The sequence below is a fragment of the Callithrix jacchus genome, chromosome 2 (genome assembly GCF_049354715.1).
Source record: "Callithrix jacchus isolate 240 chromosome 2, calJac240_pri, whole genome shotgun sequence".
Taxonomy (NCBI): domain Eukaryota; kingdom Metazoa; phylum Chordata; class Mammalia; order Primates; family Cebidae; genus Callithrix; species Callithrix jacchus.
The window spans coordinates 130,401,802-130,414,563 of NC_133503.1; the positions used below are offsets into that span (position 1 = coordinate 130,401,802).

The 12,762-nt window shown below is 42.5% G+C and overlaps 1 pseudogene; it reads left to right on the plus strand.

Moving 5' to 3' along the window:
* Nucleotides 1-331: 331 nt before the first annotated feature.
* LOC108588662 (acyl-CoA-binding protein pseudogene) lies at nt 332-578 on the plus strand (annotated as a pseudogene).
* Nucleotides 579-12,762: the final 12,184 nt, after the last annotated feature.

Consider the following 12,762-nt stretch of genomic DNA (forward strand, 5'->3'; position numbering starts at 1 on the left):
CAAACCATAGCACCAATTGGCTGGTATATAATCCTGTAATACTTCATGGGACTAGCAACTTTCAGGATGACTTCCTAAAGCTCCAAAATATCCTTGAAAGAGGACTGGATACAACATTTTACCAATGCTACAATGCATACCAAACATATCCATAAAATGGCCAACCATAACAATCACAAAGTTAAAATAAGTGTTGATAGTACATTTCTATTTACTCAAAAATGTTCTTAATATTGCTATTTTAGTTTTGCAATTAAAAAATTAAGTTCCAATAGCTTCCTGCTCTGCACCTTCTCAATGGACTCCCAGGAATCCTTTCAATGCTGCCAGTATGTCTCAGGCTGTTAAAGCTGCCAAGGATAGTAAGCACCTTACGACCAAGCCAGCAGATGATGCTACAAACGAGCAACTGTGCATGACTTAAATACAGAATGGCCCCTGATGTTGGACCTCGAAGGCAAGGGAAAGTGGGATGCTGGAATGAGCTGAAAGGCACTGCCAAGGAAGAAGCTGTGAAAGCTGATATCAACAAAGTAGAAGAGCTACGTAAAAAAAAAAAAAAAAAAAATACCGAATAAAAGAGGCAGGATTTGGTTGCCAGCCATGCATTTAGCCTAAACTGATACAATGCCTTGTTTCTTCTTATACTGTAGATAATGTGAAGTAGTGAATGTAAACAGTTAACCCAGTTTATCAAGGCTGTTCAGGATACAGTTCTAACAGATTAGGGGCTGAAATGATTACTAATCTTCTCCAAATAGTTTTTATCTGAGATCAATTACAAGTGTATTTGTTACTTTAAAACAAAAATTAAATTCCTTTATTTTTCCTTCAAAATAATTGACCCCAAGTACAAAGTGCTAATTTTATTTTTGTTTACTCTCACGACATATTCAGGATGACTTTGTGAAGACCTAAGTGTTCTGTTTAGTATTAAGAAAAAGTAAAATGTTAAGGGCTGTTTCGGTTCTTTAAAGTTGAATAGAATAGCATTTGAATGACAGGATATAATTACAGATCACTAAGGATATGGTACAAAGTGTACCCAATCCCACCTCTTCATACTTAGCTAAGAACAGAGTGCTTCAGCAATACAAGATTAATAAAGTGTCAAATGAAATAATAATTTTGGAAAAACCAGATCTTCTCAGAGTTAGAAGAGCTGGAATAATTATTACTAAAATTTAATAAAATCTATAGCAGCTATAATGGACTAGAATCTGGACCACTTATGTGTCATTTAACTGAAGCCTGCCTTTTATTTTCATTTTATTGCTTTCCAGGAATATTTCTTCAAATACACCAACTAAACTTATAAGTCCCCTATGGGCAAATACCATATCGTATATGTCTCTCTATATTGGTTTGAGTTTTTCTTAAAGCAGAACTTTGACAAGGTCTGGGAACATGTAGTTTATTTGGAATGCAACCCCAGGAAGCAGAAATTAGGGAATAGAGAGAGTAAAGCAGGAGAGAAGGGCCTTTAAAGTATGCATTCTCAAGGTCGCTATTATAAGTCCTGGGGCCTGGCTGAAAACAGAGGTGGGAATGTGATATAAGGCACGGAAAGCATCGGCGAGGTTCACGGACCTAGAATCCTGCCCTACGCTCAAAAGACTCTTAGTGAGAGTTTTCTAAGAGTCTTTGGAATCCATCCCAGTGGCTTCCCAAGTCTTCCTGCTCCAATCGGTGATAGCATCAAAGATCATCTGAGGAGGAGTTGTACTTTTCCTTTTACAACGACATTCCAGGACCTCATTTCATTTTGTCGGGTCCATGTCTAACAGAAATCTTCTCATGCTAGCTTAATCAAATAGGGTATTTATTATGAGCTTGTAGATTCTCAGGAATCCCAAAATGAGCCCCAGGCTGAGTCTGGACTGCAAAATCTGAAGGTGACCCTCTTCTCTGCCTGCTGCTTTCATTTTCCTCTGCAAGGTTTAAAATGAGCCATCAAGCCCAGGGTTTCAGGAATGAGAAATGGAGAAAGAAAGCTGAGTTGCTGCTAATAGATTCCCAAGAAGGCTAGTTGCATCCTGTTCTCCCAAAACTTTATGACCCAATAACCCCTCTTTTCTTTTTCTTTTCTTGAGATGGAGTCTCATTCTGTAGCCCAGGCTGGAGTGCAGTGAGGGGATCCTGGCTCATTACAACCTCAGCCTCCTTGGTTCAAATGATTCTTCTGCCTTAGTCTCCTGAGTAGCTGGGATTACAGGCATGCACAACCTCACCCAACTAATTTTTGTGTTTTTAGTAGAGATGGGGTTTCACTATGTTAGCCAGGCTGGTCTCAAACTCCTGACCTCAGGTGATCTGCCCACCTCGGCCTCCCAAAGTGCTGGGATTATAGGCATGAGCCACCACACCTGGCCTAATCCCTCTTTTCTGCCTGAGCTAGTTTGAGTTGAGTTTCTATCACTAGCAACCGAAATCATCTTGTCTAACACTGCATCCAGAAACTATGGTGTTCAGATGGGTCTTGAAGTACAATAGCTTTTGCTAACCAAGGGGAGAATGAGGTGGGAAATGGGAGGGCCCAGAAGAGGAGCCCGTGCAGAGAATGACAGTGAAGAATCACTCGGTGAAAGGGTAGGTAGAAGGGAATTGGGCTCTATCCCCAGAAAAATACACACACAATACAGAAATAAATGATTGCCCAGTTTACTTTGCCTTTGCTCACCAGCAGTGATTGGATGTACATTTTGATTCTGTGATATTACATATATATATATATATATATATGTATGTGTGTGTGTATATATATACATACATTTTTTTTGAGAGGGAGTCTCACTCTGTCACCCAGGCTGGAGTGTGGTGGAGCAATCTCAGCTTACTGCAACCGCCGCCTCCTGGTTTCAAGCCATTCTCCTGCCTCAGCCTCCTGAGTAACTGGAATTACAGGCATGTGCCACCACGTCCAGCTAATTTTTGTATTTTTAGTAGAGGCAGGATTTCTTTCACCATATCAGCCAGGCTGGTCTCAAACTCCTGACCTCAGGTGATCTGCCCACCTTGGCCTCCCAAAATGCTGGGATTACAGGTGTGAGCCACCATGCCCAGCCATACTGTTATTATAAATGCTGCACTGTGGCCTGGCACAGTGGCTTCACACCTATAATCTCAGCACCTTGTGAGGGCAAGGGGGGCGGATCACAAGATCAAGAGACGGAGACCATCCTAGCCGATATGATGAAAACCCATCTCTACTAAAAGTACAAAAATTAGGTGGGCGTGGTGGCACACCCTATAGTCCCAGCTACTCAGGAAGCTGAGGCAGGAGAATCCCTTGAACTCAGAATGCGGAGGTTGCAGTGAGCCGAGATCATGCCACCCTACTCCAGCCTGGTGACAGAATGAGACTATAAAATAAAAGCTGCACTGCAAATTGACTAGTGGCTCCTTTGATTCTTTTTTACCTCTCTGTTGAATATTGGTCACCATAGCAAGCCAGAAGCTATCAGGATGTTGAAAATGTCTTCCTGGCCAGACACGATGGCTCGTGCCTGTAATCCTAGCACTTTGGTAGGCCGAAATGAGTGAATCGCTTGAGGTCAGGAGTTTGAGACCAGCTTGGCCAATATGGTGAAACCCCATCTCTATTGAAAATACAAAAATTAGCCAGGTGTGGTGGCACATGCCTGTAATCCCAGCTACTCAAGAGGCTGAGGTAGGAGAATCACTGAAGGGAGGTGGGGGTTGCAGTGAGCAGAAATTGCACCACCATACTCCAGCCTAGCTGACAGAGCGAGACCCCATCTCAAAAAAGAAAAAGGAAAAGAAAATGTCTTCCTGTTCTTTTTAAACTACAATTCAGTCATTGCTGTACTCTGCATAAGATGTTGAAACCCGCACAGAATATGGCCTTGCTAATATTCTGGGTGAATGCTCTTGCATAGTCACAGGTATAATCAATCTTCACTAGAATCAAACAACATAAAATTCAGCCACAAGAAAGAGGTTCTAATAACAAGGAGAGGTGTTTTCTCCCAAGGAGACTTAACACATAGATGTTTTTTCCTCAGAACTTAAAGATATGGATTATATTGCACTGATATGAAGGCCTCGTGATCCATTTTAACATTTCACTCCTAAAATGATTTTCTTTGAATTGGAAGCAAACCTGAAAGTTATATTATTAATTTTCTAGTTCTTAACCTCTGCAATCTCCAAGAAATAAGACATCCCCAACTAAAACCCGTAAAGCATCAAATTATCCTATTATACAATGAATAGTTATCATCATCTATATAATACTTCAATACAGATTACAACAATTTGTTGTTTACATCACACCATGATGTAAAAACACTCATGAAATACTTTCAAAATTTTTAAAATATATAGTTTTGCTATTGTACCTTAACCAGGTGTATTAGTCCATTGTCATGCTGCTGTGAAGAAATACCCGAGACTGGATAATTTATAAAGGAAAGAGGTTTAATTGCCTCACAGTTTCACATGGCTGGGGAGGCCTCAGGAGGAAATTTACAAGCATGGTAGAAGGCAAAGGAGAAGCAGGAACCTTCTTCACAGGGCAGCAGAATGGAGTAGATGCAAACAGGGAAATGCCAGACACTTATAAAACCATCGATCTCGTGAGACTCACTATCACTAGAACAGCGTGGAGTAAACCGCTCCCATGATCCAATTGCCTCCACCTGGTCCCACCCTTGACACATGGGGATTATGGGAATTAAGATTTAAGATGAGATTTTGGGTGGGGACACAAAGCCCAGCCATATTACCAGGAATCACTTCTTAGTTTTCATTCTTTCTCTTCTACATGTTTTCTAGGTAGGAGCTACAAGCTCAGCCTTATAGAAACAGTTGCTGTTTGAACTCTTTTTCCTATAGTAAGATGCTGGACTTTCCCCACTAAGGCCAGTCTCAGTTTGGCCTGAATTTCATCTTGTCTTCTCCGTCCTGTGACACCCCCATTCCCTACATAGTCCTCAGCCTAGTTTGGAGACAGTTTCCTTCTCCCTACGGTTCCTTTGTTCACCCAGCCATGTAACCTTAAAAAAAATAGTAACAAGATATCACAAGATCTCTATCAGGCAGAAATCAAATGATAAACAAAAATCAACTCTAAATGGCAACAGCCTGCAGGAGAGATGAGTATCCTGAGGCATATCAGTGCTTTCAACAGATCCATCTGTCACCAACATCACATGAAAGTCATTGTGATGCGTGAGGGAGCAGTTTAAACTGTCAAATTCCCTCCTTCTCTTAAGGGGCCCATATAACTAATAGCTGCCCATGTAAAGTAAGCACCTCCAACTGGGGCAATAATTCTAACAACTAGATAGAGGCCCAAATGGTGACATGCCCAGCTGCAGCCCAATTCTGTGAGGCATGTCAAAATTCGAACCAAAGGCAGAGGAAACATACGTTCCAGAAATTACAGCTGGATTCATGAATTTTAGAAAGGTGAGACATTCCCACGAGGTTAAAAAAAAAAAAAAAAGGAAGGAAGCCCGGTGCAGTGCTCATACCTGTAATCCCAGCATTTTGGGAGGCTGAGGCAAGCAGATTGCTTGAGCCCAGGAGTTTGAGACTGGCCTTGGCAACAAAATGAGATCCCAATCTCTAAGAAAATTTAAAAATTATCTGGGCATGGTGGCGTTTGCCTGTAATCCCAGCTACTTAGGAGGCTGAAGCAGGAGGATCTCTTGCATCCAGGAGTTCAAGGCTGCAGTGAGCTATGATGGTACCACTGCACTCCAGCCTGAGTGACAGAGTGAGACCCTATCTCAACAACAACAGAAAAGGTGGGAGTGGGCTAAGGGATGTTTAAATTCTTGGGCTTCTAATCCATACAACTCTGGGGATAAGAGGAAACCTTTAGGTTCAGCCCTTTTCTTATCTGACCCTACTGTCCAGCAGCACGGCAACACCTGCCAGCCTTGCTATGTGGCCATGCTCTGACCTCGGGACAGGATTCTGTGACTGCCCAGGCCTCTTAACCAAACGGACATTTGGTGGTCTCAGTTCTGCAAGCAAGATACCAGTCATTGCCACTCCCTTCCCTACTCTGCTTGTCTTTCCTGTAGAATAACACAGTTCCCCAGTAGTGTCTGATTAGAATTTCTGCTGTTTCACTAATTGGCTGTGCAATTTAGGGTGAGGAATTCAGCCAGTCAGAACCTCAGTGTTCTTTCGTGTAAAATGAAGTGTTTGGATAAAATTGTTCCAAAGGTCTCTTTGAATTCTAGCATACCACTGCCTCTCTGTCAGGCTCTTGGAGACTGTGGCTGTCCCTGATTACGCTTTTGTACATTGAAAGGGTGAGTAGCAATTAAGTGCACCAAACAAACATGTTACAACATATTCTTTGTAAAATATATGATTTCCTGTCCATTTATCCTTAAAGCAACTGTAATTTTTAGATTAATTCTTCCCAGTCTAGAATTGGACCAGATATAGAATAAAATTTTCTTCTTACATAATACTGTATATCTTATTCTCACATAGAGTATGAAACAACCAGTATTCTTGAAAATAAGGAAGCCAACATTGGCTAACATATACAGAAAAGAGGTTTATTGAAAGCATACTGGATGTCTCAAAAAATGTCCTGAGGGGGCTGGGTGCAGTGGTTCATACCTGTAATCCCCGCACTTTGGGAGGTTAAGGCAGGAGGACCACTTAAGCCTAGAAGGTCAGAGCTGTAGTGAGCCATGATCACATCACTTCACTCCAGCCTGGGTGACAGAGAGTGACCTTGTCTCAAAAAAAGAAAAAGAAAAAAAAGAAAGAAAAATCTCAGGAAGAATGGAGAATTATCCTTGGAAACAGCAACTCAGGTACACAGGGCACAATCAGGGTCCCTCCAGAGATTTAGTCTACAAAGGGTGCGAGCCCTAACATCATCATCCCCAAACACTTGTGAACAGCCCTTGAAGTCTCTCAGTCCCATCCAGCAGCCACTCTGAATAGTCTCTGCTCTTTCTGGCCTTGGTATCACTCCCTGAAGATCCAAAGCCTCAGGAAAGAAGATGTGATTGGCAGAGCCATGGTCAAACGTCCACACACAGGTTCAAGGAATCTGGAGGGAGAGTCTTCGCTCTTCTCCAGCTTCCAGAGTGGAAAGCAAGATCTTGGCCTTCACTGACCTTGTACCTGACAAAACAAAAAGGTGTTTGGATGCTGGGCAACCCAAAATGACAACGTTCACTACAGTTTTCTCACTTATGATTATAAATGTAACACATCCTGAAGGCCTCTATAAGCAGTTTCATTATACATGGATAGGTTTATATCTGATCAATTATTCCAACATCACTTTATCTCTTCATTGATTTACATGAATCAGTATCCAGCTCATGAAAACATACTCATCAGTATACTGACTAATTTATTGGGCTGGCTTTTCATATGTACATGACTCCTCTGCATGACAAAATGCGTACTTAGGAGTGCATAATGAATCACCAGAAGAAAAAACACATCTTCATTTTGAGCATAGGCTGTCATTGACTTTTTTTATTTTTGAGACAGAATTTCACTCTTGTTGCCCAGGCTGTAGTACAGTGGCGTGACCTTGGCTCACTGCAACCTCTGCCTCCCAAAACGTTGGTGATTCTCATGCCTCAGCCTCTGTAGGCTACCACCACGCCCAGCTAATTTTTATATTTTTAGTAGAGACAGGGTTTTGCCATGTTGGCCAGGCTGGTCTCAAACTCCTGACAGGTGATCAGCTGGCCTCAGCCTGCCAAAGTGCTGGGATTACAGGCGTGAGCCACTGCACCCAGCCTATTGTTGACTTTTTTTTTTAGATGGAGTTTGGCTCTTGTTGTCCAGGCTGGAGTGCAGTGCCACGATCTCGGTTCACTGCAACCTCTACCTCCCAATTTCAAGCGATTCTCGTGCCTCAGCCTCCCAAGTAGCTGAGATGACAGACATGCACCATTATGCCTGACTAATTTTTGCATTTTTAGTAGAGACGGGATTCCACCATGTTGACCAGGCTGGTCTCGAACTCCTGCCATCAGGTGATCCACCCACCTCAGTCTCCCAAAGTGCTGAGATTGCAGGCATGAGCCATCATGCCCAGCCCACTGCTTTTAAAGTGAACACAGTACCTCGTATTTAGTACTGGAAGAAAGTTCTTTGCAAAGCTGATATTATTTTCCTAAGATGTTGTATTATGCTAGTTTTATATATAAGTCAGCAGGGATGTCTAAATTACCTGGAGGTTAGATGGCAGATGTCAGAAGAGATATCAGAGTGAAATCCTCTCAGTGTCCTCTCAGAGCGTATTCAGTAAACCTCAGAAACAATTCTACCCTAAAAACAAAACTGGCAAGAAGGTTCTCACCGAATTGTGTGGTGTTATGTCAAGGAGCTTGAGTTAAAAGAGTCTTTCAGAGTAAAAGTTAAGCTCACGGAGAGGAGCTTGGCTGAAGAAGGGAGGGGCATTCTTGCATAAAAGGACTTTTGTTTTCATTTTTAAGACATTTTGGGGCCAACCAACAAAAACTTCCTCAAAGAGATATAAGCAGCCAGCAACCCAGAGTCCTCTCCCCTTGCAACTTCAAGCTCCTCCCCAAACCAGTCCACTCAGTGGCTCTGACTCCCAGCTCCATAGGAGGAAGGAGGTCGTGCAGTTTTGGTGCAAAGAATGCATTAGGGCCAAGTGCAGTGGCCATACCTATAATTTCAGCACCAGCACTTTGAGAGGCCAGGATGGGAGCATCACTGAAGGCTGGAGTTTGAGACCAGCCAGACCAACATAGTGAGATCCTGTCTCTACAAAAAATTAAAACATGAAAACTCAGCCAGGTGTAGTGCTGCATGCCTGTAGCCCTATCTATTCAGAAGGCTGAGGTGGAGTATCTTTGAGCCCAGGAGGTAGAAGCTGCAGTGAGCTGGGACAATACCACCACACTGGGCAATACATCATCAACCACAACAACAACAAAAAGGTGCGGCCAGGCGTGGCAGCTCACGCCTGTAATCCCAGCACTTTGGGAGGCCGAGGCAGGTGGAGTACGAGGTCAGGAGATTGAGACCATTCTGGTTAACACGGTGAAACCCCGAATCTATTAAAATACAAAAAATTAGCTGGGAGTGGTGGCGGGTGCCTGTAGTCCCAGCTACTGGGGGGCTGAGGCAGGAGAATTTCTTGAACCTGGGAGGCGGAGTTGGCAGTGAGCCAAGATCGCATCACTGCATCCAGCATGGGAGACAGAGCAAGATTCCATCTAAAAAAAAGAAAGGTTTGGATGCATGTAACAAAGACCCCCACATAACACCTTAAATAAGATAGAAGTTTGTTTCTCTCCATGTAAATATCACCTTGCTCTTCACTGATATGATACCTACTTGTCCTTCATGTCTCACTGGAAGTATCACCTCCTCTAAGAAGCCCTCCCTTGATATCACCTACACAAGCTAAGGTATTCCCACTCTCTAGTCTCTGGACACCTTCTATCTTCTCCAGGAGAAAAATTATCATATTTATGGTTACAGATTGCTTAATTTTTCCCATTAGAATTAGCAACACAAGGGCAGGCTGTGTTTATCTCATTCCTTATCATATCTCCAGAGAGCTTTCCTCTCACCTTCATGTCATGGGTACTTAGTTTGTTGAATGTTCTTTAGGATCACAGGAATTGAATATTTCTGGTTTCTCAAACAAAGGGCTGTTTCCCAGAAGATTTCAAAAGAGTGAATAGTATAAAAAATAACTAAGTGAGATAGTAACCGTTAATGTCCTTAGTATGACTGAAGATTTGGAAGAGAGCAAGAACAAATATTTCCATTGGAAGGCCCTCAGCTTATTATAGGAACAGGGGTCAACAAACTTCTTTTGTTAAGTGACAGATAATTAATATTTTAGGCCGTATGATCACTGTTGCAAACTATTAAACTCTGCCCTGGCAGTCCAAAAGCCACAACAGTCAATATGTAAACGAACGGGTATGGCTGTGTTTCAATAAAGCTTTACTTATGGACAGTGAAATTTGAATTTTATGTGATTTTTACATGTCATGAGGTATTATTCTTCTTTTAGCCATTCTTTTTTTTTAACGATTTTAAAATGTAGACACATTCTTAGCTAATGGCTTTGCAAAAACAGGCAGCAGGTGAACTTGGCCCACAGGCTATAGTTTGCCAATCCTTGTTAGAAAGCACATTTTCGGCAGAGAAGACCCTCCACTTTTGGTTCTTTTCTTTACTCCCTTTACATATTTTGCATTCACATGCACCTACAAGGTGACCAGCACTAGGTTAAAATGACAAAGACAGCTAAGACCTGCTCTCTGCCTCCAAGCCCATGCATCCTGGACCCAAATAACTGTAATATAGGGCTTGCAGTGGTAAGTGCCTGAAGCAATTCATGAATGGCAGTTGCAGCCTCAAGGGGAAACACTTCATGACAAGGTGGCATCTGAGAGCTGTGAAGTGTGTCAAGTGCCTGAGCAGCCAGGTGAATCCCACAGGGAGCTATGAGAAGGCTGGAAAGGTGTGGTCCAGCCATGGAAGGGCCCTCAGGGGCCAGCATGAATCATCATCTGGTGGGCAACTGAAAACCAGTGGGGATAATTGAACTGGGTGCTCCCAACAGTGTATCAGTGGTTTAATGTTCTAACTTTCAAAACTATAAAAAGGGGTTTCTGAAAGCCACTTGAATCTTTTTCTGTTATTAACATACCAAACCATCCACCTGGAAAAGTCTCCTAGAAAAAATGGATTGAGTCCAAGAAAGTGGAAGAGGGGAGCCATCAGTGACTCCCGAAAAGGGAGTTAATGGTTTCTCAGGGGCGATCAATTTTCCACTGTATGAAAGCAAGAATAAAATAATTTCAAATATTCATTAGATTTTGGCAAACTCTGAACTCCTATCAATCACACAATGCCCTCCCTCAATCCATATTGAATCAGATATCCCCATTTTGTGCTTCAGTAGAAAATGACCAAATATTATATTGTCCCTTATCTTTTGGCTTTGAAAATCATGAACAGGAAAATAACAAATCACTCATCCCAACATAAAATATAGGAGGCAGAAAAAATCAACGAGTTACAAGAATAAACACTGAATTTCCCTTCAGTTAGTTACAGAAGGTCACGTTGCTCACCAACCAAAAATTCAGGACAAATCTCTGAATACCTCATATTAAAGGATATTGTCCTGGGACAGGTTGCTCAGGAAATAGAGAGACACTAATCTGCATGCAGTGATCACCTCCCTCATGAGGACACATGCTGTCCTATGGGGGTGAGCAGTCGGGTCTCTGGCATCCAGAAGAGCTGTGCTGGGTAGATGCTCAGGTGGAGCCCTGCAGCTCTCCCTCCACCCAGGCATTCACCCAGCAGCTCCTCTGTGCCAGCTTCATCCCTCACATTTCTCCTTGCCCTGATCACAGATTAGTAGACAAGACACTCAAATGCAGGCTGAGTGCTGATCAGTAATGAATTTGAACAAACTAAGTGGTACAAGATCAACACTTTAATTCATTTGTTTTTGTTTTATTTTGTTTTGTTTTTGAGACAAGACCTCACTCTGTCACCCAAGCTGGAGTGCAGTGTCTCAGCCTCCCAGGTAGCTGGGTCTATAGGTGTGTGCCACCATGCCCAGCTAATTCTTAAAAATTTTTTTGTAGAAACAGGGTCTCGTTATGTGGTCTACAGGTGTGTGCCACCATGCCCAGCTAATTTTTAAAAATTTTTTTGTAGAAACAGGGTCTCGTTATGTTGCCTAGATTGGTCTCGAGCTCCTGGGCTTAAGTGATTCTCCTGCCTCGGCCTCCCAAGGTGCTGGGATTACAGGGATGAGTCACTGCACCTGACCTTATTTATATTTCTTTTCTTTTTTCTTTTTCTTCCCTTTTTTTTTTTTGAGACAGAGTCTGGCTCTGTCACCTAGGCTGGAGTGGTATGATTTTAGCTCACTGCAACCTCCGCCTCCCCAGTTCAAGTGATTCTCTTGCCTCAGTCTCCTGAGTAGCTGGGATTACAGGCATCTACCACCACACCAGGCTAATATTTTTTTTTCTTTTTGGTATTTTTAATAGAGACAGGGTTTCACCATGTTGACCAGGCTGATCTCAAACTCCTGACCTCAAGTGATCTGCCAGCCTTGGCTTCCCAAACTGCCATGATTACAGGCATGAGCCACTGCACCCAGCCCTGTATTTTTTAAAATAATGATTCCATTTAAATGGTTCAGATTTCAACCATTATATGTATTTACAGAGTAAAAACAAAACAAATGAGACTCCTTCCCACCATTATTCCTTAGGCTCTCAGGTCCCCCTTCTACAGGTAGCCTATGTTCTTATCATGTCCTAAATATCCTTTCAGTAATATTTTATGCATAGTATCAGCAAATGTTTTAACATAGCCTATTTTAAATTATGAAAGTAACTGTATTAGTTGAGAGGCCAGAATGAAGAGTTACAAAATGCAAAAGCCTAAACAGAATGGAAATTCCTTTCTTTTCATGTAACAGTCCAGGGTAGATGTTCTTGTCAGTCGGTGGCTGTGTGCCATGCAGTCATTCAGGGATCCAGGCTTCCTGGCAGCTCTGCCATTGCCACGAACTAGCTTCAGTCATTGTTGTTCTTGCCATCAGATGAGGGAAGGAGCAGAAGGCAAGAGGTTGGAGATTTTCTCCTATTCACAGTCCACTTCTACTCACTCTCTATTGACAAAATCACATGGCCACACTAGTTGAGGGCAATCTGGGAAATATTGCTACATTTCAGCTACAAATCTGCCACTGCTCTTGTGGTTGTGCCTTGTTACTTT